The sequence below is a fragment of the Elephantulus edwardii genome, unplaced genomic scaffold (genome assembly GCF_000299155.1).
Source record: "Elephantulus edwardii isolate Elephantulus edwardi_28Jun2011 unplaced genomic scaffold, EleEdw1.0 scaffold00038, whole genome shotgun sequence".
In the NCBI taxonomy this organism is placed as follows: domain Eukaryota; kingdom Metazoa; phylum Chordata; class Mammalia; order Macroscelidea; family Macroscelididae; genus Elephantulus; species Elephantulus edwardii.
The window spans coordinates 10,745,302-10,750,943 of NW_006399788.1; positions in this window are offsets into that span (position 1 = coordinate 10,745,302).

Sequence of the window (5,642 nt, forward strand, 5' to 3'; positions counted from 1 at the left end):
AAGGGTAATATTTTTTGGTTTGGAGTTGAGAAGGGAGTGTGTCAGGGTTATAGTCTATCTCCATACCTGTTCAATCTATATGCTGAGCAAATTATCCGAGAAGCTAGACCCTATGAAGATGAATGTGGCATCAGGATTGGAGGGAGATGCATCAATAACCTACATTATACAGATGACATAACATTACTTACTGAAAGTGAGGAGGATTTGAAGCACTTTTTGCAGTCAAGGAATGTAGCCTTCAGTATGGATTGTGTCTCAATATCAAGAAAACTAAGATTCTTATCACTGGACCAATAGGCGATATCATGAAGGATGGAGAGGAAATTGAAACTGTCAATGACATCATCTTGCTTGGATCCACAATTAACACCCTTGGTACTAGCAGTCAGGAATAAGGAGATATATTGCACTGGGAAAATATGCAGTTATGGCCTTTTCCAAATTATTGAGGAGTAGTGATGTCAGTTCAAGGACTAAGGTATGTCTGATTCAGGCCATAATCTTTGTGATTACTAGCTATCTATTTGAGATCTGGACAATGAATAAGGATGACAGAAAAAGAACTGATGCTTTTGAGTTGTGATGTTGAAGCAGAGCACTGATCATCCAATGGACAGCCAAGAGGATGAACACATACGTCTTGGAGAGGGTGCAGCCGGAGTGCTCTTTGGAGGAAAAATGAGGAGGCTTCAACTCACATACTTTGGACACATTGCTAGGAGGTGCTATTCCTTGGAGAGGGAGACGGCATTGAGAAGGGTGGAGGGTCAGCGAAGGAGAGGAAGACCTTCAACCTGGTGTATTGACAAGGTGACTGCTGCAATGGGCTCTCATGTGTCAGGAAGTGTGAGGATGGTGCAGGACAGGACTGGGATCAGATCTTTTGTTCATAGGGTCACTATGAGTCATACTTGACTCATTGGTACCTAACAACAACAACAATAACAAAACTTACTCAACAATAAACAGTGGAAGGGATCGTTGAGGCTGAAATGAAAGGACACCACCAGAAAGTGCCATTATTCATTAGGGAATTGCAAACAAAACTGTAATGAAAGGCAACTTCACCTCCACTGGAAGTGCTAAAAATATGTAATTTCACTTAAGAAAAGAGAAATATAAAATATTGGAAAGGATATGATGAAAACAGAAACATTGTCCATAAGTATTAAGAAAAGGAAATGATACATTTTACATTTCTGTTGTATAAACAGTTTGGCAGTTCCACAAAATAAAACAGAATTACCATATGCATCAGCATCTATATTCCTTGGCAAATACTCAAAGAACTGAAAGTGGAAGGAAACTCAAACTTTTACTCCAATATATACGGTAGTAGGATTTACAATAGACAAACAGTGGAAAAAGTCTAACTCCATCAACTAATGACTGAATTAGCAATATGTGACATATAGTGTTGCTGTTGTTGTGTACTGTAGAGTCAGAACTGACCTATAGTTGACCCTCCAGCAGGTTTTCAGAGGCAATTAATCACATGGGAGGAGATTGACCATCCTTGTCCCATGAAGCAGCTGGTGGCCTCCAAATGTGTGCCTTCGGGATTGCAGCACAGCTTCTTGTCACTAGGCCACCAGAGCTGCAATATTTGTTGTTGTTAATCAACTCCAACTCATAGTGATCCATTGTATAACAGAGTAGACTGTCTAATCCTGACCTATCTTCTCACCCTTTCTATGTTTAAGCTTATTGTTGAAGCCACTGTGTCAATGTATAGAATGGAAGAGTATTAAGTCATAAACAGAAATGAAGTTCTAACACTTGCTACAACATGGATGAACATTGACAACATTATTCTAAGTGAAAGAAGTCTAACACAAAGATCAAAAATTAATGTAAAATAGATAAATCTATAGCAATAGAATGTAGACTGGTAGTTTTTAGGGACTGCAGAAGAAAAGAAATGAGGAAAATTTCTTAGTGGATAGGTGATAAAAGATTTGTATGCTAGATCAAGGTAGTGGTTGCTTAACATTGTAAACATACTAACACCTTTGAACTTTTCACTTTAAATGCATCATGTGAGTTTTACTTTAAATCTTAAATATTTATTTAAAGTGCAATGTTGGGATTCGGAGAAATGATAGATAGTAGCAGAGGCTTTCCTTTGCCATAACTAAGCTCTCCACTAAAGTTAAAGTTATTAAAGTTTGATATACTTGACAATTTGAGGAACAAAATGTAATGCTGTTGTTTGAGGCAAGAACAAGTCATCACCTCCCACTGGTAATGATAGGTCTTTCCCTGAGAGCTGAGAAAGACAACCATGGTAAGAAATTCATCAGCAGAGTGGGTGAGACTAAATGACTCAGGTATCGTATTTTTCTGATTTTTGGCAATGAGTAACTCTGCAGATAGATCTGACTTTATCCTGATTTGGGGAGGAAAATCTGATTTGGGCCAACAATTGTGCTAGTTATGTTACTGTGAAAAATAATGTCTATGAACTTCATGAACTTTTTATGTAAACCAGTATAAAACAAAATTTTTAAAAAGGAAAAAATCTAAGAATGTCTACACATTGGGGGAGGTATTCATTCAGATTTCCTTTAGAAGGTACTTTTCCTGGAAAAATTAGGAATTAGCTATCCCATAGTTTCTCTTGTTCACTGACATCTCAGAAGACCCATTACTCTGGCAATACAGAGATGCCTTTTCTATGTATTTGTTAAATAATTCTCCTGGAATTATGAGAATGGTTAAATGGTCAACTGTTGTGTTGTTGTTGTGTAGCGTGGAGTCAGAGCTGACCGATAGCTGTTACTCTGGCAGATTATCAGAGGTCGTTAATGGCAAGAGAGGAGATTGCCCATCTTTCTACTAACACAAAATGTGTCACTTCAAACACATTCAGAAGTATCTCAAAAGAAATACTTGGATCTGCTTCTGAAAAGTTGCAGCCGCTGAAGCTCTATTTATATACACAGGATCATGATGAGACGGGATTGACTTGAATGAATGGCATCTGGTTTAATTTAATTCAATCAGTATATCAGAAAAACAAATTTGTAAAAGTTCAATGGCTACTTATTTTATATATAAAGACAGAACTCTGACAAACTTTGGACCAAACACTTGATATTCCCCACAAATATTTCAGCTTAAATAGAGCATAACAACAACAGCAATAGTCAAGGGCTATTGTTGATTGTCATTGAGTCGAGCATGACTCATAGCAACCCTATGAACAAAGGGCCTGAAGCCTTTCTATAAACTATCATCAATCAAGGGATCGTAGACGATGAGTTAGAAGAAATGTAGCCCAGCAAAACACTGAGTCACAGCTCATTAAGTATATGCACTAATAGTTTAAAGAATAATGATCCTGTTTTATTATGTATTCATTTATGTTGCTTGTTGTATATTTTACCTATCTTGGAAGAAGTACTGCCAGAATGCTTCTTACACACAAGGATGGTGAGATTTCACCTCATATTTTTGAGACGTGTTATGAAGAGAGGCCCTTCCTGGGGAAAAAACCTTGTGCTTGGAAAAGCAAAGAGTCAATGAAGGAGAGGAAGACACTCAATGAAATGGGTTGACACACAGTGTCTGCAAAGATGGGTTTGAGCAGAGCAGAGATCATAAGCCTCAGAGAGGGTTTCCTTGTGTTGTTATGTGTTGGATGGCACTTAATTAACAACAAAAGGTGAAAATAGATTTGGGTTTAAATAGGCTTTGGTAATGTTTTCATAAAGTCCCTTAGGGAGAAAAGACTGGTTTTCTTGTGTAGACTATAAAGTAAGAAAAACTCTATGGGACAGTTCTACTCTATATAATGGAGTTGCTGCAATTTGGAACCAACAGTAAAGGTTTGGTTGGGGTTTTATCCATTCTCAGTGTATCAGTATGAGGAACGTATCAAGTACTCATTCTCAATGAACCTCTCTGCCATCTTTCATTGTGGAGTGAAGACTTAACCATGCTAGGTGCCCCCTTATTGTATTTTTTCTCTTTCATCCTTATCTCTATTCTCATAACCCTCTCTCCTTCCTTGTTAACACCAAATTTATTGTTCATAGGTATTTTAAGGCTTTATAAAAATGTATCTTGCATTTATTTGGTTTCAATGGTATTATACTTAATATCTTGTTCAGGTTTTTTGCTATTTTTGTTTTGTCAGATTCAAACATTGTGTTGTAAGATCTTTCTGTGTGACCATATATATATAATTATTCCATTGTCTCTGAGTAGTGAATTCCACAGAATGCATTCTCTCCCCTTATCCCCATTGCTTGTTATTAGATGGTGTGGAGTTTCTCCTGGCTCACAGAAACCCCACCTAGAACATAAGGCCTGGCTCCACACCGTCCTCAGCACGGCAGCTGTGCTGGAGCTCAGTGCTGCAGTCAGTTCATCTCAATGAACATTATCCTCTTTTCCTCAGATTCTCTACTTCACCAAATATAATGTCCTTTTCCAGGGAATAGTTCCTCCTAAAACAAACCCAAAGTATATTAGACAAAGTGTTTCAATACTCAGTTCTAAGGAGGATTCTGACTGCTCTAAACAAAAACAAATCAAAACCTACAGCAGGTGCGTCCATTTCAATTTACAGATATCCTCTACTCTATTTCCTAGACTGTAAATCATGGGAGATGTCCCATCTATCTACCCAAAGAAGTTGGTAAATTGAAACCGCAGATCTTTTGGTTAGCAGATTGGCATGTTACTTACCATGCAACTGTTGTTATTGTTGTTGCGCATCTGCTGAGTCGAGCATGACTTTGTAGTGCCCCCATGAGCAACAGATCTGAATCTTGTCCTAGCCTGTGCCATCTTCATCAACTCTGGCATAATTGACACCATTGCTGCCATGTCAATTGCAGCTGTGTTAGTCATCTCATTGAGAGCCTTCTTCTCTATCACTTAGTCTCTACCTTTTCAAGCATCATGTCCTTTCCCAAGGAATAACCACTCCTAACATGCCCAAGACAGGTGGCCTAATAGTAAGAAGTTGTGTTTCAATCCCAAAGGCATGTGGTTTGACTCAACCAGCTGCTGCACGAAAAGATGCACAATCTCCTCCAGTGTAATTTACTGCCTCTGAAAACCCACTGGAGCGTCAGCTATGAGTTAGTTCCTACTTAGTGGAACATAACAACAACAACATGCCCAGAGTATATGAGATGAAGCCTTACCATCCTTGCCTCCAAGGAGCACTCTGGCTGCACTTTCTTTCAGACATATTTTTTAGCAGTTCATTAGGATTACTTAAATTCTCACTTGTTGTTGTTGTTATGTGCCATCGAGTTTCTTGCAACTCATAGCGACCCTATTACAACGGCTCTAAACTCTGCTCTGTCTTGTGCCAATCTCATTGTCTCTGACACACTCATCCTGATTGCCCCACTGACTGAATCAATCCACCTCCCAGAGGGCCTTCCCCTGTGCCTGCCCTCCATTCTCCCAAGCATGATGTCCCTCTCCAAGGACCAGTCTCTCCTTACAACATGACCAAAATATGTCAGACGAAGCGTCAGAATCCTTGTCTCCAAGGAGCAGCCCGGTTTAACCCTCTCCAGGATGAATCTGTTTGTTTTCTTAGCAGTCCATGGTACCCTCAATACTCTTCTCCAACACCAAAGCTCAAAAGCATCAATTCTCCTGCTCTCCTCCAC